A 24,601-nucleotide genomic window follows, 5' to 3' on the forward strand; every position below is an offset into this window, starting at 1 on the left:
TTTGGCTCAGATCGGTTCAGATTTGGATATAGCTGCCATATAGACCGATCTCGCGATTTAAGGTTTTGAGCCCATAAAAGGCGCATTTATTGTCCGATTTCGCCGAAATTTGGGACAGTGAGTTGTGTTAGGCTCTTCGACATGTATCTGTAACTTGGTCGAAATCGGTCCAGATTTGGATATAGCTGCCATATAGACCCATATCTCGATGAAAAGCCTTGGCCCAATAAAAGGCGCTTTTATAATCCGATTTCACTGAAATTCGACACAGTGACGAATGCTAGGCTTTTCGACGTCCGTGTCGTTTATGGTTCAGAGCGGTTTATTTTTAGATATAGCAAAATTTTGTTTTGTTTGTGTATTTGGTCCAAATCGGAACATATTTCTATATGGCTGATAGGGGTCATATGGTATACAATTTTCCCCGGATTTGACGAAAGGTGGTTTATATATATACCCGAGGTGGTGGGTATCCAAAGTTCGGCCGAACTTAACGCCTTATTACATGTTTCTTGTTTACCTTGTTTAGTATTTAGAGCGCACAACATGCCGATTACTAGCGTAGGGGTATGTCCATAGTGGCGTGGGACCCTCCGCACCCTCTTTTCAACCTAACCTAACCTAACCCAATGAAGACGCAGCGATGTGGGCCACGCTCAGCCATCTGCAATATATGTATCCAGTAAGGAAAAGCAAAAGTCATGCGGTGACAATTTTATAATACCCTACACCTACGCTATAAGTACCAAGTGGGAGCTATATTTTATTCTTGGTTGAGCAAAGCTATTGGGTTGCCCAAAAAGTAATTGCGGATTTTTTAAAAGAAAGTAAATGCATTTTTAATAAAGCTTAGAATGAACTTTAATCAAATATACTTTTTTTACCCTTTTTTTCTAAAGCAATCTAAAAGTTACAGCTGATAACTGACAGAAGAAAGAATGCAATTACAGAGTCACAAGATGTGAAAAAATTTGTCAACGCCGACTATATGAAAAATCCGCAATTACTTTTTGGGCAACCCAATAATATGCCTTATTTATACCGGAAACTTTTGTGCTAAACCTCTCGCTTTGTTTCCTTTTTTTCTGCCCGTTTGCAAACAATATGCGTTATTTAAGCTTTTTGTTATAGTACACTTCGAAATGGTTTATGGTCTATGGTGCAACAATGTGTATATATGTATAGCAGATATGTATCCTTTGAAACTGGCACTACACAAAAAAAAAAAATCGAATGTGAAATTCGTTACTAAATGACAGTGAGTGTCTGTTGTCTGTAATGGAATTGAAAAGAATTCAAGTTGATTATAAGCATACGCATTAAATAGCTGTTAAGGATACAACCTCCCGCTTCCACTCACACATTTAAACAAAAACAAAAATGTGTAAATCAAAATGGTACTTTGTTTAAATTGTTTTAAAAATTAAAAATGTTATGGCTACGACAATGTCAATGGTCAAAGATGAAGTCTGAAGAGGAGTGAAAATATGAAAATAAATATACAAAATAATCTTTTGGACCAGGATAAAAGAAATTGTAAAAATTATTTAACTTTGTGATGGCATTCCAAATGTGATGTTAATAGGAAAAAAGTTGAGCTTTCATGTTTTATAAACTTTTAAAAAAATCAACCAACAAAATTATTTTGTTTTTTACATTATTTCACCCAAAAGGGAGTGAGTCGAGCTATCAGCAGAAAATTCAATTTGAATTTTTGATAATTTTTTTGATTACTGCTTTCATTCGGACATTGCAATTAAACACTGACTGCTGTAAACAAAAATTATGAATTGAAAATGAAACAAGTAAAAAGGTTTTAAGTTCGGCCGGGCCGAACTTTGGATACCCACCACCCCGGGCATATATGCAAACCACCTTTCGTCATAGCCCGATGATAAAAGCGTAATTTATGTCCCCATAGCAGCTATATCTAAATATGGTCGGATTTGGATTAAATTCGACACGGACATTGAGTGGTCTAATAAGTACAAGTTCAATTTTGTAGAACAAAATATTGGTCTTTTTGGTAGCCATATCCAAATAAATACCGATCTGAACCATATACAATACGGATGTCGAAAAGCCTAACACAAGTCACCGTCCCACATTTCGGCGAAATCGAACAATAAATGCGCCTTTAATGGGGTCAAAACTTTAAATTGAGAGATAGGTCTATATGGCAGTTATATCCAAATCTGAACCGATCTGGGCCAACTTGAAGAAGAATGTCGAGGGGCCCAACGCAATTCACTGACTTACATTTCGGCGAAATTGAACAATAAATGCGCCTTTTATGGGACCAAGACCTTAAATCGAGGGATAGGTCTAAATGGCAGTTATATCCAAATCTGAACCGATCTGGGCCAAATTGAAAAAGGATGTCGAGGGGCCTAACACAACCCACTGTCCCAAATTTCAGCACAATCGGATAAAAAATTTGGCTTTTATGGGACCAAGACCTTAAATCGAGGGATCGGTCTATATGGCAGCTATATCCAAATGTGGACCGATCTGGGCCAACTTGAAGAAGAATGTCGAAGGGCCTAATGCAACTCACTGTCCCAAATTTCAGCACAATCGGATAAAAAATTTGGCTTTTATGGGACCAAGACCTTAAATCGAGGGATCGGTCTATATGGCAGCTATATCCAAATGTGGACCGATCTGGGCCAACTTGAAGAAGAATGTCGAAGGGCCTAATGCAACTCACTGACCCACATTTCTGCGAAATCAAACAATAAATGCGCCTTTTATGGGACCAAGACCTTAAATCGAGGGATCGGTCTATATGGCAGCTATATCCAAATGTGGACCGATCTGGGCCAACTTGAAGAAGAATGTCGAAGGGCCTAACACAACCCACTATCCCAAATTTCAGCGAAATCGGACAATAAATGCGCCTTTTATGGGGTCAAACCCTTAAATTGAGAGATAGGTCTATATGGCAGTTATATCTAAATCTGAACCGATCTGGGCCAACTTAGAGAAGAACGTCGGAGGGCCTAAAACAACTCACTGTCCCAAATTTCAGCACAATCGGATAAAAAATTTGGCTTTTATGGGACCAAGACCTTAAATCGAGGGATTTGGCAGTCATATCCAAATCTGAACCGATCTGGGCCAAATTGAAAAAGGATGTCGAGGGGCCTAACCCAACACACTTACCCAAATTTCGGCGAAATCAAACAATAAATGCGCCTTTAATGGGACCAAGACCTTAAATCGAGGGATCGGTCTATATGGCAGCTATATCCAAATCTGGACCGATCTGGGTCAACTTGAAGAAAAATGTCGAGGGGCCTAACGTAACTCACTGACCCAAATTTCAGCGAAATCGGACAATAAATGCGCCTTTTATGGGCCTAAGACCCTAAATCGGCGGATCGGTTTATATGACAGTTATATCCAAATCTAAAACGATCTGGGCCAAATTAACGAAGAATGTCCAAGGGCCTAAGACAACTCACTGTCCCAAATTTCAGCAAAATCGGATTAACAAAAGTGGCTTTTATGGGTCTAAGACCCTAAATCCGCGGATCTGTCTATATGGCAGCTTTAACAAAATCTGGACCGATCTGGGCCAAATTAACGAAAGATGTCCAAGGGCCTAACATAACCCATTGTCCCACATTTCAGCGAAATCGGATAAAAAATGTGGCTTTTATGGGCCTAAGACCCTAAATCGGAGGATCGGTTTATATGGCAGTTATATCCAAATCTGGACCGATCTGGGCCAAATTAACGAAGAATGTCCAAGGGCCTAATACAACTCACTGTCCCGAATTTCACCAAAATCGGATAAAAAAAGTGCCTTTTATGGGCCTAAGACCCTAAATCGGCGGATCGGTCTATATGGGGGCTATATCAAGATATAGTCCGATATAGCCCATTTTCGAACTTGACCTGCTTATGGACAAAACAACAATCTGTGCAAAGTTTCAGCTCAATATCTCTACTTTGAAAGACTGTAGCGTGATTTCAACAGACAGACGGACGGACATGGCTAGATCGTCTGAGATTTTTACGACGATCAAGAATATATATATATATATATATATTATAGGATCGGAAATGGATATTTCGATGTGTTGCAAACGGAATGACAAAATGAATATACCCCCATCCTTTGGGGGTGGGTATAAAAAAAAGTCTTTAAATTCTGTTGATTATACAATCATCATAATGTTGTTGATGATTAATATTTCCGTTTGGGTGGAATGAACCGTAAAATGAGCCAAACAAGCCAGCCACAGCCAACCAAACAACCAACCGTCAGTTGGTTAAATATGTAGTTTAAAAATAATATTGAGATTGGTATTGATATCGAAATTCGTATATATTCGTATATGTTTTTATTTGCACAGTTGGAAAAATAGTATTTACAATATACCTGCTGCAGCATTGTTTTGCCTCTGGGGCCCATTGTTTGTCATTAAGTTTTCGCATTTCATGCCAAAAGGTGGAAAGGGGGGCTTTAAAACATATGTCAAGTCATAAGATTTCCTTATGAATCATGTGGTTATTAATCGAATGATTTTTAGCCTTATCTTTTCGATTTTGCTTTTTTAAGGCCAAGTCGAAAGATTTCCTTCTGAATCACGTAGTTATTAATCGAAACATTTTTTTACCTTCCCTTTTTGGCTGAAAAATTATTATGGGAATAATCGTTTGTAGTCTCTTAAGGAATTAATATGGAAATGGCATCATTTAATTATTTTAACCCCTTGAGGGCTGGTGTCAGAGGGCAACATGGAACTGCGAAACTTAAATTGGCAAGCCCCATATACACACAAAACGTGTAATCACTCGCTGCTTACACACCATGAACTTGACATCATTAATGGTTGTCATGTTGTATCATATGCTCCTAGTTTGGTGGCTTCTAAGGTAGATACACAGGAAGAAATAAATGGTCATGAGCCCATAAAATACACAATTTTTATACGGTTTAATTGAGTTTTGGTATAGTGAGTTGTATTAGGCCCTTGGACCTCAGTGTCGAATATCGTATCATATTTACAGATACAGTCGAGAACGCATAACTGTAATACTCGTTATACTCTTTAGTGGATCTCAATGCCACGAATTCGCTCAAGTGCAAATCACTTAACCGCTTAACTGAAAAAATGTTTACACTTCAAATTCGGTTTTTATATGAAACTGAAATCGCATAAATGAAAAAGTCATTTCTGTGGGACATTTTTTTGAATTTTAAAAATTCGCGTCATCAAATGAAATTTTGCACAAATATTTCTTATTAGTGTAGGTCAGTTGGGATTGTAAATAAGCCAAATCGGTCCATGTCTTAATATAGCTGTCATATAAACCGATCTTGGAAATTGGTTCAGCCGTTTTTGGGTTTCGTCTCACCTAGAAACCCCACCCCAGAATTTGATACCAAATTTTGGTTTTTAAGTAGCTGTAAGCGTGCAAACAAAATTTCGAAATATATATAAATGGCTGAGCCCGGCCCGCATCGCTGCGCATTTATTTTCGCCGCACGGAAAAATGTTTCTTATTCCTACTCCAAAACTTTTTTCTCCAAAATTCTTTTTTGTATAGAAATTTTTTGTATGTATATCTATTTTTTTTTCTATGGTAGATTGGCACTTAAACTACCTTCAACTTCTTGGGTGGGAAAGTTAAAAAAATAATACCGCAAACAACCGCAACGAAATTCCTATATTTTATTTTTCTTCATTGAAAGGACCGATAGTTTGTCATAACAAAGATAATTTTAACCACTCTGCCCTCTCTCTCTGTTCATGTTAGCGTCCCCAAGTTAGCGCCATCTGTTTTCAATTGGATGAATTGAATATAATTGATGTAGCCCATCAATGTTAGTGCTACTCGCTTGCAGTGGATCATCATGTGGTGGTTGTCTATGACTGACTATATGACTACCTGTTAAAAAGCCATCATTTAGATTTTTTTTAATTCAAATCAAATTGTTAACCATTTTTTTGTGGTAAAGAACTAACTTGCCGGTCTATAAATATGGTGTAAACCATGTAAAACTTTTAAACAAAAAGTGTTGGCTAGCGGCACGTCGTTTGGCCTTGTCTATCGATGAGATAAAAATGGTTGCAACCTTACGTTAAGGTTTGCTATCGCGCTGAACGTCATAATTCTGAGGCTATGGCGCCGACATGATTGCGATTGATCGACTGTTTTTGGTTAGGTGGTTCGCTAGATATATGAACAGAACCAAGATATCAGATTCGCAGTCCACAACCTTATACCTTTAATTTAACCCTCTGTTGTCATGATTGGTGTATACAGCCGTTTGGTAGAGGGTGTTTATAGGAGGGCTGTGCGCCACACCCCATCTGCCACTTGAGCACAAATTTGAATGACGCATTCTACTCAAAAAAATCTATCATTTGATTCCCCATTGTTTTAATGGATCAAATAACCCATTGGAGGCGATTTTAGAAGGTAAAGCACCACCAAGATTCTTGGGCAAAAAGTTTAATTTCATATTCGTAATCTGCTCTCAAATGCATTTGATTTAAGTTTCATCAAACTATGATCGAGCAATACTCCCATTAGGGGGGGCTTATCGGGGATGGGCGATCATCAATTACTTGAACCTCATTTTTTATGCCATATTCGTTGTCTACTCCCGAATACCTTTCATTTGAGTCCTATATTTATATGTACGTCCAACATGTTTGTTTGGGGAACTTTTGGGGTTGGCCCCTGGGTTCCTTGGACCCAATTTTTTTGCACCATATTCGTGTTCTACTCTCCAATATCATTCATTTGAGACCCATGTTATCCTTATCGGTCCACTTTTGATTTTGGTTCGCGTCTTTAGGGTAACGGGGCAGGCTCTACCCTCTTTCAATATCAACAAATTATATACCTCCTTCCTGACCATATTCGTAATCTACTCCCGAATACTTTTCACTCGAGCCCCATATTGCCCCATATCGGTCCACTTTTATTTTTGGGTGGTACTTTTGGGGTAAGAGGGAGGGTCCGCTCCACACACGATATCAAAAAATTATATAGCTTATTGCTCCTTCCAGACCATATTCGTAACCTACACCCGAATACCTTTCATTCGAGTCCCATGTTGTCATTATCGTCCAATAAACCTATTTTGGGGGTTTCGGAGGAGATGCTGCCACCCATTTACTAGGACCCAATTTGTAATATGGAATTCGTACTCTACTCTTAAATACCTTTCATTTAAGTCCCATATTGCCCCGATCGGTACACTTTTATTTTCGGGTGGTACTTTTGTGGTAAGGGGGATGGTCCGCCCTCCTTGCGATGTCAAAAAATTGTAGCCTATTGCTCCTTCCGGACCACTTTCCACAATCTGTGAAAATGTCCAAGAAATCGGTGAAGCCGTGAGTCTATACGGAACATACAAATTTACAAACCCACAAACATACAAACAAACACAAAAACATATATATATATATATATATATATATATATATATATATATATATATATATATATATATATATATATATATATATATATATATATATATATATATATATATATATATATATATATATATATATATATATATATATATATATATATATATATATTCATTTATATATATATATATATATATATATATATATATATATAGATAGATAGATAGAAGATTAGTGTAGGTTGGTTGGCATTGTAAATGGACCAAATCGGTCCATGTTTCGGTATATCAGTCATATAAACCGATCTCGATCTTGAATTTTGATTTCTTGATCCTCTAGAGGGCGCAATTCTTATCCGATTTGGCCACAATTTTCCATGAGGTGCTTTGGTATAACTTCCAACAACTGTGATATGTATGGTTCAAATCGGTTTATAACCTGATATAGCTGCCATATAAACCGATCTTGACTTCTTGAGTTTCTAGAGGGCACAATTCTTATCCGATTTGGCTGAAATTTTGCATATAACTCTAAGGAATGACTCTCAACAACTGCACAATGTATGGTCTAAATCAGTCCATAACCTGATATGGCCGCCATATAAACGGGACTCCCGATTATATTTCTTAAACTTCTAGATGGCGCAATTCTTATCCGATTTGGCTGAAAATTTGCACATGTCGTTGAGGAATGACTTCTAACAACTGTGCAAAGTATGATGTAAATCAGTCCATAATTTGATATAGCCTCCATATAAACGGATCTCACGATTAGACTTCTTGATCTTCTGGAGGGGGCAATTCTTATTTTTCTATGACTTCTAACAGCCATGACAAGTACGGTCCATATCGGTCAATAACTTGATGTCGCTTATATATATATTGAAAAAGTCATTCAAAGAACTAGACAAATGCGATCCGTGGTGGGTATGGGGTATACAAGATTCGGCCCTGCCGAACTTAGCATGCCTTTACTTGTTTTTATTTAGTTTTTTTTTTTTTTAATTTTATTTTACTTTATCCTATTTTTTTGGAGGCCATGGTAGCGCAGAGTTTAGCATGTCCGCCTATGACGCTGAACGCCTGGGTTCGAATCCTGGCGAGACCATCAGAAAAAATTTTTACCGGTGTTTTTCCCCTCCTAATGCTGGCAACATTTGTGAGGTACTATGCCATGTAAAACTTCTCTTCAAACAGGTATCGCACTGCGGCACGCCGTTTGGACGCGGTTATAAAAAGGAGGCCCCTTATCATTGGGCTTAAACTTAAATCGGACTGCACTCATTGATATGTAAGAAGTTTGCCCCTGTTCCTTAGTGGAATGTTCATGGGCAAAATTTGCATTTTTATCTTATTTTAGCTTACTTTATTATTTTATCTTATATTATTTTTTTTATTTCATTATTTTATTTTATTCTATTCTGTTGCATTTTATTTGATTCTTATCCGAGAATCGCAAACTTCTCACTTTTCGATGTAATTAGATAATACCCATATATCGCCAAGTGGCACGTTTTCTCCTGCACTGTGACACTAATTATACAAAAAACGGATTTCGCCTGAGATTGTTAGCAACTTCCTTGTGTGAAATGTTAGTGACTCAAACGATAAAAAAAATGTTTGCAGGGAAATATGTCTAAAGTTCTCCACCCACCATAATTAAGATCTTTTAACTAATCTCATTCCTACTCATCCAAGTGTTGCATGCTAAATGACACATACATATACATACAGGTATATGTGACATCTATGCGTAACTCTTTAAATAGTATTGGGCTCTACTACGGCTTTCTGATCTCTCTTACTCTCACGTTCTCTCTCTCACTGGCTTTATCTCTGTGTTATTGTCAATCGGCGGCATAACGGATTTTTCACAGCAATATGCCCACATAATATGATTTCTTCTTGAAACCACAGTAATTTGGCGATTTGTTCACTAACACAATCACAGTTTGTTATTTCATGTACAGCATCAGTGATTAAGTTTGGTTTCTGTAGTAGTAAACATTTGTTTGTTTTTTTATTAAAAATTTCTAATGGTTGTTATTTTTTAAAAATTCTTCATACTTTTTATTTTGAATATTTTTAGAATCAGAGGTTAATGCAATCGCCTTGGCCCTATATTCAGTTCTACTTGTTTTACATATTTTTTTTCAATTGCCTTAAAAATAATAAAAAAAACAACAAGATAAAAAACCAAAGTACATGTTTAAAAAAATCACGCGATTGTTAAAACAAATTGCAACAGTGTCACTGAGTTGTAAAGCTAAAAACCCCATGTGTTTTACTTAGATTCGAGCCATTATGAGTTTTCAAAATATCAATAAAGAAAATACGTGTATCGGTGTCTTGAAAGGGGGGCAATAAATTTTTTAGTCAGTTTCTATATTCTACTTTTTTATCTCATGGAACTTGTTGTTTATTGAAGAGTTACAGGTTTGCAAGGCTTAGGGACATTACTAAAAAACGAAAAGCAAGGAGGAAAAATATTTTGAAAAAAAAAAAAAAATAAAAAAAAAATAAAACAAAAAACATAATTCTCTTTTCATTCAAAAATTTAAAGATTTTCCATTTTTTCCTGTTTTTATACAAAATTCACTAAGGGATTTCAAATGTGCTTTTTTACAGTGTCGTGCAAAACAGTAGCGACTTTTTTCATATTGACGAAAATAATCGTTAAATTCGAATAATGCATTATGTGAATACAAAGTTTTATAACCATTTTACTTGATGTATAAACTTTAGAAGCCAGATATGAAATTGGCGTTTAAGACCTATATTTTTTTATAAATGAGCCTTAGTTCAATAAAGATACATTTTCACGTGTGCAAAACAAAAGCAACTAATTGATGGTTTATATCAGTTGCACCATTTTTGAAGGCCACCGTAGCGCAGAGGTTAGCATGTCAGCCTATGACGCTGAGTTCGAATCCTGGTGAGAACAACAGAAATATATTCAGCGGTGGTTATCCCCCCCATAATGCCGGCGACATTTGTGAAGTACTTTGCTGTGTTAAATCTTATCCTCAAGTAAGTTCTTGAGCCGCTAGAGGGCGCAATTCTCATCGGATTAAGCTAAAATTTTGCATGAGGTGTTTTGATATGACTTCCAAAAACTGTGATGAGTATGTTTTCATTCGATCATCTTCACATTTGGTACAAGCATGTTTTTCGGCCTAGGGACGAAGCCTATATAGCTTCCATATACATGTTCGTCCGATTTGCTGTTATAATGCAATGGAATGGTCATTTGTAAACCGATTCCGAAACCGAAATTTGGCAGGAAGGATTTTCCAATGACTCTCGACATTACTGGTGAAATTCATAGAAATCGGTTCCGATATAGCTCTCATATATATATCTCCCGATTTTCACTCCTAGAGCCACTGCAAGCGCATTTATTGACCAATCTTCCCAAAACTTTGAAAAACGCTTTCTTTGACGACTTCTTCAATTTGGCCCAAAACGGTCTAGATTTGGATGTAGCTGCCATATAGACTGATCCGCCGATTTAGGGTCTTAGGCCCATAAAAGCCTCATTTATTAACCGATTTCACTGAAACTTGGGACAGTAAGTTGGGTTAGACCCTTCGACGTACATCTTGAATTTCGCCCAGATCGGTTCCGATTTGGATATAGCTGCCATATAGACCGATCCTCCGATTTAGGGTCTTAGGCCCATAAAAGCCTCATTTATTAACCGATTTCACTGAAACTTGGGACAGTGAGTTGGGTTACACCCTTCGAGATCCTTCTTCAATTTGGCCCAGATCGGTCTAGATTTGCATATAGCTACCATATAGACCGATCTCTCGATTTAAACTTTTTGGGCCATAAAAGGCGCATTTATTTTCCGATTTCGCCGAAATTTGGGACAGTGCATTGTGTTAGGCTCTTCGACATTTGTATGCAATTTGGGCCAAATCATTTTAGATTTGGATATAGCTGCCATATAGACCGATATCTCGATTTATGGTTTTGGCCCCATAACAGGCGCATTTATAATCCGATTTCATTGAAATTTGACACAGTGCCTTTTGTTAGGCTTTTCGACATTCGTGTCAGATCGGTTCATTATTAGACAAAGCTACAAAAAAGACCAATATTTTGTTATACACAATTGAACAATGACTTGTACTTATTAGTATTTGGTCCAAATCGGAACATATTTCGATATAGCTGCTATGGGGCATAAGGTATGCATTTTTCACCGGATTATACCCAAGGTGGTGGGTATCCAAAGTTCGGCGCGGCCGAACTTAACGCCTTTTTACTTGTTTTAATTGGATTATTGAACAAATTAATGGAAATTTTCAATCATTTTTTAAATGGATCAATAAAAATCTTAATAAAAAATTTCAAATATGTTCACATTCTTTTAATTGAATATGCATTTGTATTAATTGATTCGATTTTTCAATCACCTTTTTCAAAAGCTGTGATTGATATTACCATTTTTGTGATTAAGGCAGTTTCAATTAAAAAATTAATCAAATCAATTAATTTCGTGATTGAAATCGATTTGTATTTTTTTTTTTCTTAAAAATCCCATTAAAATTATTAAACTTTACTTAACCTATAACCTAAAAGTATAAAGTGTTGCGTTTGTTTTACACACTTGTCTTTGGACTTTTTGCACTTATTTTTATATCTAAAGGTGGGTATTAAGTTCCTGTTTCACAGTGAAATACGTATGTTTTTTACGATTACTTTTAATGAAGACATGCACTAATGAATCAAATCAGCAAGTTTTTTTTGCTTCAAAATCTATTATCTAAAAGAAGTAATCGTGAAAAAATATACATTTTCACTGTGAAACATGAACTTAATACCCACCTTAAAGGTCAACATAGCTACAAAGGGGAAAAACATTTAAAGAAATGCCAACTTCCGTTGGTGCAAAAGTCCTTATAATTTTCCTTGATTTGTGTTAAGTACACGTTTAACAATAGCAAGTTCATTTCAGATGTTATGTTCATTTTGCACCATACTGTATATGTTTTTTTTTTTTTGTTTTCATTTATCAATTCTTTAACTATTGTATTTCTCCTATTAGAATCGATAACAACCTATAGATTTCATTATCTAACCTCTCTGATTTTCCTATTCTTTTAATGTGGTCATATTCTTACTCTACACAAAATGTTTGTATTGGGTTGCCCAAAAAGTAATTGCGGATTTTTCATATAGTCGGCGTTGACAAATTTTTTCACAGCTTGTGACTCTGTAATTGCATTCTTTCTTCTGTCAGTTATCAGCTGTTACGTTTAGCTTGCTTTAGAAAAAAAGTGTAAAAAAAGTATATTTGATTAAAGTTCATTCTAAGTTTTATTAAAAATGCATTTACTTTCTTTTAAAAAATCCGCAATTACTTTTTGGGCAACCCAATACATTGGATAACCGTACTGACCATATTCGTCAACATGTTATCAGTGTGAAGCAAGTTGGTGAGGATTGCTTGTTATTTGTGGGTTTCATTTATGATTTTTTTTTTTTTTTTTGATTATCTCACCTCCATGATATTTGACTTCACTAAAATCGCTGTCAAACTTGACAGATGCTACTAAATTTGACAAGTTTTTACACTGGAACCAACTGCCACAGAGCTACGCCCAAAGATCTCTCGGAATAGGCATTTTGGGTTCAACGACACATTTCATTTCACTTTGTGGCCGAATTCTTGGGAAAACACCTCAAATGTCAGATAAACAATCAAAAAGCGCCGCTAAGATGATTGCGCAAAAAAGAGCATGCATGGTTAACACAGCATGCATGTTTATTTTCTTTCATGCTTTTTTTGGAGGGTATTTGATGAAAATATGGAGCACTTTTTTGCTGTCGTTGTATTTTTCTTGGAATAACTTCTAGCCACGCGACGATGACTTACCCAACAAGAAAAAGAGAACTTTCAATTTCAGTAATTTTTGTTTATTTTTTTTTTTCATGTAAAATTTCAGCATTGTTGCTTTACAATGATGGACTAAATGCTTGCACTTGTGGGCTGCTGCAGACTTGAAAGTAGACAAAGGTGGTTGAAGTTTCAAAAGCCAACAACTGCATACCAATTACAATAATAACGGGTTTAGAGGAAAAAAAAAAATCAGAAAAAAACTTGTTTTTGTTTTTCACCAAGAACTTAGCTTTGAGTTTTTTTTTTTTCTTTTAGTTTTTGTTAATTGTTTCTCTTTTTTTTAGCATCATTTTTATTGCACACCACAATCAAACAACGAAACCCCCACAAAGAGAAGTTTTCCAAGCAGAGTAGGTGAGTGAAGAAAAGAAAAAGAAAGATAATAAAGTTAAAGCTGAAGCTGAGGATGCCTTACGTTGTCACTTTGTAATTGAAACCTTTCGTTCATCCACGTTGTTTCCTCTCCCCCACTCTCAAAGTGAGGGGGTTGCCTTAAGCAAGACACTCACGCACGCACGCACGCACTCACGTTTAACTCTCTACGTTGGACTTGCACAAAGCGCGTCTCGTTGCAATAGCGATGACGTTGGACTAAAAAAAAAAACACCGAAATCAAAAATCTAACAAACAATTGAACGAAAAAAAGCTTCAAACGAACAACGAACGAACAAACGACGACGGGGGCTTAATGCAAAGCAACACTGCGCTAACAACCGTTCACAAACGAAACCTTTTGACAACTGACGTGAGCCCCCCACAACTAAGCAGCTCAAAAAATGAAAACAAAAACACAAACAAACATTTCCAGCAATACAGGCCCTACACACCTTCACTGCCCCTCCTCTTGCAGCCAACCAAAAACAAAATCCCCATTAACGGCAAAGCATTATGGTGTGTGGAGTGCATTCATGTTCCACAAACAAACGCCGCTGTTGGCGTTAGCAGCCACAACAACAGCTGTGTGTAACAAAGCATAAACGAGAAATACTTTCCAAAATATGTGAGTGAGTAAGTGGGTCGTTTAATTTGGTGGGGTTTAACAAAGCAAAACAACTGTGTTTTGAGACTAAAGAGATTGATAAAGAGATTTGGCTTAAACAATATTACCTTAGAGAAAGAGAGCAAGCAGTCTTATACTCTTTCATTTCAAGACTAACATGCCGATAAAGAGATTATTCACACTTGGTGACTGCTTATTAATCTTCTATAATATAAACATTCTAATTGTTGCAGTGCATTCCAAAGAGTTAATGAACATTGGTTGGGTTTGCTTAAAAGTTAGTTAAATAACTTCAACATATTATTATGGATTGGCAGATGACATAAAATAATAATCATAACAAAATAATCATACTACAATTCCCACTTAAATGAAGTGAATTTATTCACTTCATTTAAGGATTATTTTAAAGTAACCAAATCAACAACTTAAATCGGTGAATGGGGGCTATATCTATTCAAGGCACTGTACCTTAAAATAAAAAAAAAAAAACGTGGTGGCATAGCTAATATATACAGGGTAGCTAACAAGATGCGTTACCCATTGAATCGACCACATTTTTTTTTTTGTGTGAAAATATTTTTTATTGATTTACATGACAAAAATTTAATCTACATTTTAGAATCCATTCATTTTTTCTCGTTATAACCACCTTTTGCTGATAGCAATAGTCAAGGCAAAAGGTGGTCCGGAAGGAGCCATAGGCTTTATAGTTTTTTGATATCGGAATGGGGGCGGACCCTCCCCAAAAGTCTCAGCCAAAGAAAAAAGTGGACCGTTCGGGATAATATGCGACTCAAATGAATCGTATTCGGGAGCAGAATACCAATTTGATATTAACCTGTAAGGAAAGGCAAAAGTCGGGTGGAGCCGACTATTATTTTTGTATTTTTTTGTATGTAGAACATATCTCGAAATCTAGTCAGACTTGTAAGATTTTCCTACGATGGGACAAAAATTTTCAATTTCCACATCCCTAAAAGCCCATATCGGATAAAAGGTTATATGGGAGTTATATCGAAACCTGTGACAACTTTGATCACACATACTGGGACGTCAAATAAGATATCTCAAGCCCTAGATTGTAGAGAGGTGAACAAAATTGAGATTTTTACTGCCTTAAAAGTCCATATCGGATGAAATATATGCATTGGAGCTATATCTAAATCAGGTCCGATTCAAAACTAATTAAATAAAACGTCTCATGCAAAATCGGACGAAAATTATTGTGATTGCCACAGGCTAAAGTCTATTTCGGGGAGACCACCGTAGCGCAGAGGTTAGCATGTCCGCCTATGACGCTGAACGTCTGGGTTCGAATCCTGGCGAGACTATCAGAAAAAATTTTCAGCGGTGGTTTTTCCCTCCTAATGCTGGCAACATTTGTGAGGTACTATGCCATGTAAAACTTCGCACAGCGCCACGCCGTTCGGACTCGGCTATAAAATGGAGGACTGCACTTATTGATATGTGAGAAGTTTACCCCTGTTCCTCAGCGGAATGTTCATGGGCAAAATTTGCAATTTGCAAAGTCTATTTCGGATGAAAGATATATCGGGGACCTATATATCTAAATCTAAACCGAATTTTGTGAAATTTTGCACACGTATTAAGACGTCAAATAAAACACCTCCCACTGCATCTGTGGTGGCAGCCTTAAAAGACAATATCAGATAAAAGAGATATATGTGAGCTATATCTTAATCGAAACTGATTTATATGATATTTTGCACTCGCATTTAGACTTTAAATAAAACAACTAACACTAAATTATGTAGAAATCGGGTCAAAATTGTGCCAACTACAGCCCTAAAAGTCCAAATCGGATAAAGGATATATATGGGAGATATATCTGAATCTGAACCGAATTTTATGAAATTTTGCACACACATGAAGACGTCAAATAAAACACCTCATGTCAAATTTTGTAAAGATCGGACTAAAATTGTGGCTGCTACAGCATTTAAACTCCATATCGGATAAAAGATATATATGGGTGCTATATCTAAATCTGAACCGATTTTTACGAAATTTTGCAGTCGTATTGAGACTTTAATGCAAAACTTTGTAAAGATCGAACCGAAATTGTGACTAGGAGCTATTGTGATTATGGGAGCTATATCTCAATCTGGACCGATTTCGACGAAATTGCACACATATGGGGACATTTAATAAAACACCTCATGCCGAATTTTGTAACGCTCGGATCAAAATTGTGGCTGCTACAGCCTTAAAACTCCATGTATATGGGAGCTATATCTAAATCTGAAGCGATTTTTATGAAATTTTACACACATATGAAGACTTCAATTAAAACACCTCATGCCAAATTAAGATCGAACTAAAATTGTGGCTTCTTCCGCTTTAAAAGGCCATATCGGACGAAAGATATATATGGGAGCTATATCCAAATCTGAACCGAATATTTGCGGTTTATGGGCCGGCGGCGTCATTGGGCCGTACTTCTTCCGTGATGATCAAGGCCGGCACGTTACTGTAAATGGAAATCGCTACCGTTCAATGATAACAGAATATTTTTGGCCCCAATTGGAAGTTATGGACTTGGTTCCAACAGGACGGCGCCACAAGTCACACAGCGAATGTCACAAGCAATTTATTGGAAATCAAGTTTAGAGAAAGTATTGACGCCCTTGGACTATTTTCTGTGAGGCTACGTCTATGATATATGCTAATAAGCCAGCGACGATTGATGAACTTGGTAAGAATAACGAACGCGAAATTGCAGCGGTAACCGAACAATTTATGCTTGAAAACAGTCGAAAATTGGATTCAGCAAATTGGAAATGCAAAATAAATCGGTTTCCATACATAACGGCATCGAACGTAACTTCACAGAACTAAATAATATCATTGATATCCACAACAGTTTTTGTTTTATTTGAAACAAGTAAAAGCATGCTAAGTTGGGCCAGACCGAACCTTGGGAACCCACCACCATAAATTCTGCAAAAAATTTATACGAAATAAATGTACATGAAGGGCATAATTTCGTTCTACATACCAAAGTTCTGTCAAACCAGTACTTGGCATAGTTGTTGGAAGTCATAACAGAACAGTATGTGCAAAGCGGTGAATTGCGGCTTCCAGAGGCTCATGAAGTCAAATCAAGAGATCGGTTTATATGGGAGCTATAACGTGTTCTTCACCGATTCGGACCGCAGTTGACACAGTTATTGGATGTCATAATAGAACATTATGTGCAAAATTTCAGCCAAATTGGACAAAAATTGAGGCTTCCAGGGGCTCAAGAAGTCAAATCGGGAGATCGGTTTATATGGGAGATAAATCAGGTTATAAACCGATTCGTACCGTACTTGTCATAACAGAAACTACATGATTAATTTCAACCAAATCGATCAAAAATTATGGCTTACAATGGCTCAAGAAGTCAAATCGGGAGATCGGTTTATATGGGAGCTATATCTAAATCTGAACCGATATAACCTATTTGCAATACCCAACGACGTACATCAATATTAAGTATCTGTGCAAAAATTCAAGCTGCTAGCTTAACGCGTTCGACCGCTATCGTGATTTGGACAGACGGACATCTCGCTCGATCGACGATCAGGAATATATATATATATATATTGGGTTGCCCAAAAAGTAATTGCGGATTTTTCATATAGTCGGCGTTGACAAATTTTTTCACAGCTTGTGACTCTGTAGTTGCATTCCCCCGGGAATATATGTAAACCACCTTTCATCAAAATTCGGTGGAAATTTCATAACTTATGTCCCATATCAGTTATATCAAAATATGTTCCGATTTGGACCAAATACTAAAAGTACACTAGCTATATCTAAAAATAAACCGATCTGAACCATATACGACACGGATGTTGAAAAGCCTAACATAAGTCACTGTGTCAAATTTCAGTGAAATCGGATTATAAATGCGCCTTTTATGGGGCCAAGACCTTAAATCGCGATATCGGTCTATATGGCAGCTATATTCCAATCTTGACCGATCTGGGCAAAATTGAAGAAGGACTTCGAAGAGCCAAACCAAACTCACTGTCTCAAATTTCAGCGACATCGGACAATAAATGCGTCTTTTATGGCCCCAAAACCTAAAACGTAGATATCGGTCAATATGGCAGCTATATCCAAATCTGAACCGATCTGTGCGATATTGCAGAAGTATGTCAAGGGGTTTAACTTAACTCACTGTCCCAAATTTTGGCGACATCGGATAATAAATAAGCATTTTATGGGCCCAAAACCATAAATCAAGAAATCGGTCTATAGCTGCCATAGCTATATCCAAATCTGAACCGATCTGGGCCAAATTAAAAACACAACTCACTGTCCCAGATTTCAGCAAGATCCGATAGTAAATATGGCTTTTATGGGACTTAGACCCTAAATCGGATGATCGGTCTATATGGCAGCTATATCCAAATCTGGACCGATCTGAGCCAAATTCACGGAGGATGTCGAAGGGCCTAACACAACTCACTGTCCCAAATTTCAGCGAAATCGGATAATAAATGTGGCTTTTATGGGACTTAGACCCTAAATCGGATGATCGGTCTATATGGCAGCTATATCCAAATCTGGACCGATCTGAGCCAAATTCACGGAGGATGCCGAAGGGCCTAACACAACTCACTGTCTCAAATTTCAGTGAAATCGGATAATAAATGTGACTTTTATGGGACTTAGACCCTAAATCGGATGATCGGTCTATATGGCAGCTATATCCAAATCTGGACCGATCTGAGCCAAATTCACGGAGGATGTCGAAGGGCCTAACGCAACTCACTGTCCCAAATTTCAGCAAAATCAGATAATAAATGTGGCTTTTATGGGCCTAAGACCCTAAATCGGCCGATCGGTCTATATGGGGGCTATATCAAGATATAGTCCGATATAGCCCATCTTCGAACTTAACCTGCTTATGGACAAAAAAAGAATCTGTGCAAAGTTTCAGCTCAATATCTCAATTTTTAAAGGCTGTAGCGTGATTTCAACAGACAGACGGACAGACGGACGGACATGTCTAGATCGTCTTAGATTTTTACGCTGATCAAGAATATATATACTTTATAGGGTCGGAAATGGATATTTCGATGTGTTGCAAACGGAATGACAAAATGAATATACCCCCATCCTTCGGTGGTGGGTATAAAAAAGGTATATTTGATTAAAGTTCATTCTAAGTTTTATTAAAAATGCATTTACTTTCTTTTCAAAAATCCGCAATTACTTTTTGGGCAACCCAATACTTTACAGGGTCTCAGACGAATATTTCGAGGTGTAACAAACGGAATGACTAGATTAGTATAGCCCCATCCTATGGTGGTGGGTATAAAAACTTTTATAGGGCTCTTATTGAAAACCCCTTTAGTTGAGTCCAAGTGACGTGCCGAGAAGCACTAACTTTTTTGTACTGAAGTCTTACATGGCTTAATTATTCACATTTATTGCAACTATTATTGACGGCATAACCACTGACTGTTTTCTGATATTTATAGCAAAATTCAAAACCAAACGTTTAGTGTCATTGCCGAAGATGACGCTAGGCCGACAAAAGTGAAAATTCGATTGAATTCAAAAATAAACAAAGTGATGACAATGACTAACGAAAAATTCGGCGCCATCTGTTGGGGGATATTAATCATTGGAAAAGTAACGTTAATCCGAACAAAGTAATATAGAGAAAGAGAGAGAGAGAGAGAGAGAGAGAGAGTGGTAGAGCAAAGAGTGTTCATGGTTGATCATATGCTTTTCACCACTATGTAGGAACTAAAATTAAATTGTTTCGGTTTTTTAACCCTCCATCTCTGGGACAAGCCTTCACAATAAGCTGTTTAAAAAAAAAAAAAAATTATAAAATGAAGAATTTTGAAAAATGATGACCGAACATAAAAACGCAACTTAGTGCATGCCACTATACGGCAGGCCACCGTAGCGAAGAGGTCAGATTGTTATGACGCTGACCTCCTGGGTTCGAGTCCTGGCAAGAACATCAGAACAAATTTTCGGCGGTGGTTATACTCTCCTAATGCTGGCGACGTTTGTGAGGTACTGTACCATTTGGTAAGGCAGCCATGTAAAAACTTCCCCACAAAGAAGTGTCGTCCTGCGGCGCGTCGTTCGGACTTGACTCTAAAAGGAGACCCGTTTTCATTGGGCTTATGGTGTAAAAGAAGGCACAGCGGGTTCAGCGTCTCTATATATATGACAAGTAAAAGCGTGTATATAACAAGTAAAAAGTTTGACCGGGCCGAATCTTAAGTAGCCTCCACCATGGACCGCATTTGTCGAGTTCTTTTCCCGGTATCTCTTTTTAGGCAAACAAAGGATAAAAGAAAAGAATTGGTATGCTATTGGAGCTCTATCCAGTTGTGGTCCGATTCGGACCATAATTGAATTGAATGTTGGAATTTCAGCCAAATCGAATAAGAATTGCGCCCTTTGGGGGCTGAAGAAATAAAATAGGGGATCGGTTTAAAGGGGAGCTGTATCAGCCTATAGACCGATTGAGGCCATATTTGGCACGTATATTGGAGGTCATGGAAGAAGCCAAATCGGATAATAAATGCGCCCCCTAGAATCCCAAGAGGTCAAGATCCCAGACCAGCTTATATAGCAGCTATATCAGGTTATGGACCGATTTGAAACATATTTAGGAAAGTTTTTGAAAATCATAACAAAACACGTCATGCAAAATTTCAGCCAAATCGGATAAGAATTGCGTCCCCTAGTGGCTGAAGAAGTTAGGACCTCAGATCGGTTTATATGGCAGCTATATCAGGCTTTGGACCGATTTCGACCATACTTAGCACAGCTGTAGAACCTCGTAACGAAACATGTCGTGCAAAATTTCAGCCAACGCGGATAGGAATTACGCTTTAGGGTCAAATAACCGTGGGGGACGCCCTACCCCAAAAGCCCACCAAAACGGACATGTTTACCGATTGGAACAATATGAACGATTTAACAAATCGACCTCAGGTGTCGGGGTCCCACCCCGCCCTCCAAAAACGTCCAAAAATTATATGTTTACGGATTGAGGCAATATGGGTATCAAATGAAAGATAATTGGAAGTAAAATACGAAACAATGTCAGCCGGTTGTACGTACCGGATTAACCCGATGAAGTCCTTCATCGGCAAGGGCTGCCGCTTCAGTGTACAACACACTGCTATAATCACAAAAAAGCACGAAACTAATATAAAACTAATATAAAATCACCACCCAAACAGACATGTAGGGCAATCGGAACAATCGGGATCTTGACTTCTTGAGCCTCTAGAGGGCGCAATTCTTATTCGATTTGGTTTACATTTTGTAAGATGTGTTTTGTTATAACTTCCAACAAATATGCTAAGTACGGTCTAAATCGGTACATACTTTGATATAGCTCACATATAAACCGATCTCCCGTTTTTATTTCTTGATCCTCTAGAGGGTGCAATGCTCATCCGATTTGGATGAAATTTTGCACAATGACTTCTTCTACGGCCGTGAACATACGTTTTAAATACGATCTGAAACGGTCTAAAACCTGATAAACCGATCTCTCGATTTTCATATATTAATAATTGGATCCAAGTAACTGGGGAGCCGCCACGACCCCAAAACCCCCTAAAATAGGTTTATTAGACAATAATGACAATATAGGACTCGAATGAAAGGTATTCGAGAGTACATAACGAAAATGGTCAGGAAGGAGAAAAGGGCTTTTTAGTTTGTCGATATTGGAAGGGGGCGGACCCTCCCCCGTTACCCCAAAAACACCACTTAAAATCAAAAGTGGACCGATAGGGACAATATGGGTATCAAATGAAATGGATTGGGGGGTAGAATACGAATATGGTATTAAAAATTGGGATCAAGTACGCGAGGGGTCGTCCATCTCCAAAAACTACCCGAAAAAAAACATATTGGACGTAAATATCAATATGGGACTCAAATGAAAGGTATTCGGGACTAGATTACGAATATGACATAAAAAATGAGGTCCAAGTAATTGGGGTTCACCCCACCCTCAAATGGGAATATAATTCGATCCTAGCTAGATGAGCCTCAAATGAAATGTGTATGATAGCAGATTACGAATAGAACGCACCTAATACAAAGACCAGCAAATTAGTTCTTTACCACTGAGAATCGTTTAATATGGCAATTTGATTTGATTTGAAAAAGCTAAATTATAACTATTCAACAGGTAGCCATATAGTCAGTTAAAGACAACAACCACATGATGATCAATGTTTTGGGCGCTAAGCCGCTCCAAGCGAGTAGCAGCACAGACAAAGGAAATCTATAGACTCATAACATAGGTTCAAAAAAGCTCTAACAGATGGGAGAAATGTAAAATTCTCAGTCGTTTATATGTGTTTGCGGAAGGATCCGGGGCGACATGGAACGGAGAACATTCAAGTTATTTTATTAACACAAGTCTAAACTTTTCTCTTATAGATGGCCGCACTAACATTTAGAAAAGCGTCATCTGTTTGCAAATGGATCAACTGAATGGAGACGCCACCACGAACAGAGAGAGGGCAGAGTGGTGAAAATCGATCATACAGCATTTATCTTTGTTATGGTAACCTATCGGACCTTAAAATAAAGAAAAATTTTGTATAGGAATTTCGTTGCGGTTGATTGCTGTATTTTTTTTTTTAAATTTCCCACAGATTTCCCCATAGATAAAAATTTATTTATTGTAGTAGAATGCGAATATACAGAAACTCCCTAAATGGGCAAAAAAGGAACTTAGGTTACATAATTTTTAGATATCGGATGGTGGTTGACCCTCCCCCTTACACCAAAAACGCCACCCAAAACCAAAAGAGGACTGATGGGCAAAATATGGGTATCAAATGAAAGGTATTGGAGACTAGAAAATGAAAATCATATTAAATTTTGGGTCCTAGTACCCGGCGGGCCGCCCCAACCCAAAAATTCTTCTAAACAAAAATATTCGACGTTCCTATCAATATGAGACTCAAATGAAAATTATCCGGCAGTAGATTACAAATATGGTATAAAAAATTAGGTCCAAGTAATGGGAAGTCGCCTCACCCATATCAGCCGACCATGGCTATATAGGATTCAAATGAAAGATATTTGGGAGTAGATAATAAGCGTTAAAGTCAAGGTGGCTATTTTCCTTATAAAAATACGTCGAAAAGATTAATTGACCCATTATGGCAATATGGGACTCCAATGAAAGGCATTTGAGAGAAGAAAACTAATTTGCTATCCAATTTTGGGGGTATGCCCTAAATCAACGTTTAAACTGAACTTTACTTCCGACTACAGCAATATAGAACTCAAATCAACCTTATTTGGAAGTAAACAACGAATTTGATATCTATTTGCAGAGCAAAGTGCCGGTGGCCTACCCCGGACTCATACGAAATGTTTCTGAAAGTAGAGCACGAATCTTATATTTACTTTGATGGCCAAGTGACCACCCCCGAAATACCCCCCAAAACCTGAAATATTTACCAATACAGTAATATGGGGCTCAAAAGAAAGGCATTTGGGACAGGGGCAACCATTTCATACATCAATGAGAGCTTTCCGATTCAATTAGAGTTTATCAACGATAAGGGGCCTTCTTTATAGCCGAGTCCGTACGGTGTGCCGCAGTGCGACACCTCTTTGGGGAGAATTTTTCATTTGACCATGCATGGTATGGTACCTTGAAAAAGTCGCCAGCATTAAGAGGGGATAACCAGCGCCTTAAACTTTGACCGAAGTTCTGTCAGGATTCGAACGCAGGCGTTCAGCCTCAGGTGGACATAGGCTACAGTAGCACAATATCCACATTCAGTGTGAAGTGTCCCCACCCTAAATAGATATTAGAGAGGTACAGAAGGCACAGCGGAGCGGGCCCTGTCCAGATAGTAGTTTATATAGAAACTGATATCGAATCTTGACTGAGCCTCTAGATGGCGCAATTCTCATGCGATTGGGCTGTAAATGTTTTATTTTGACTTTCAACAATTCTGGCCAGTATGGTCCAAATCGGTTCGTAACCTGATATAGCTCCCATATAAACCAACTAAAACTAAAGGGCGCAATTATTATCGGATTTGGCTGAAATTTAGCATGAAGAGTTTTAACTACTAACAAACGCGACAAGTATGGTTCAAATTGGTTCATAACCTGATATAGCTCCCACACAAACCATACTAAGACAGATCTTGACTTCTGGAGCCACTAGAGGGCGCAGTTATTATTCGATTTGATTGACATTTTGTATGAAGTGTTTCGATTTGACCATCAACAACTGCGCCAAGTA

General features: G+C 37.5%; 1 protein-coding gene across 3 annotated transcripts in view; it reads right to left on the reverse strand.

Annotated features, from left to right (window-relative positions):
- The window catches only part of LOC106093809 (venom dipeptidyl peptidase 4), a 638,446-nt gene that overhangs the window by 145,370 nt on the left and 468,475 nt on the right, over window positions 1–24,601 (reverse strand). Inside the window, exons 1-2 of one of the 3 annotated variants that reach the window (XM_059360850.1) lie at window positions 13,972–14,043; window positions 13,729–13,904 (exon numbers count right to left, since the gene is read on the reverse strand). The exons of the other annotated variants lie outside the window; for them this stretch is intronic. The gene's annotated coding sequence lies outside the window, so the exon portion shown is untranslated. Of the gene's footprint in view, window positions 1–13,728; window positions 13,905–13,971; window positions 14,044–24,601 lie in introns of those variants that run through there. 3 annotated transcript variants of the gene reach the window in all.

This window comes from Stomoxys calcitrans, chromosome 1 (genome assembly GCF_963082655.1).
Source record: "Stomoxys calcitrans chromosome 1, idStoCalc2.1, whole genome shotgun sequence".
Lineage (NCBI taxonomy): Eukaryota > Metazoa > Arthropoda > Insecta > Diptera > Muscidae > Stomoxys > Stomoxys calcitrans.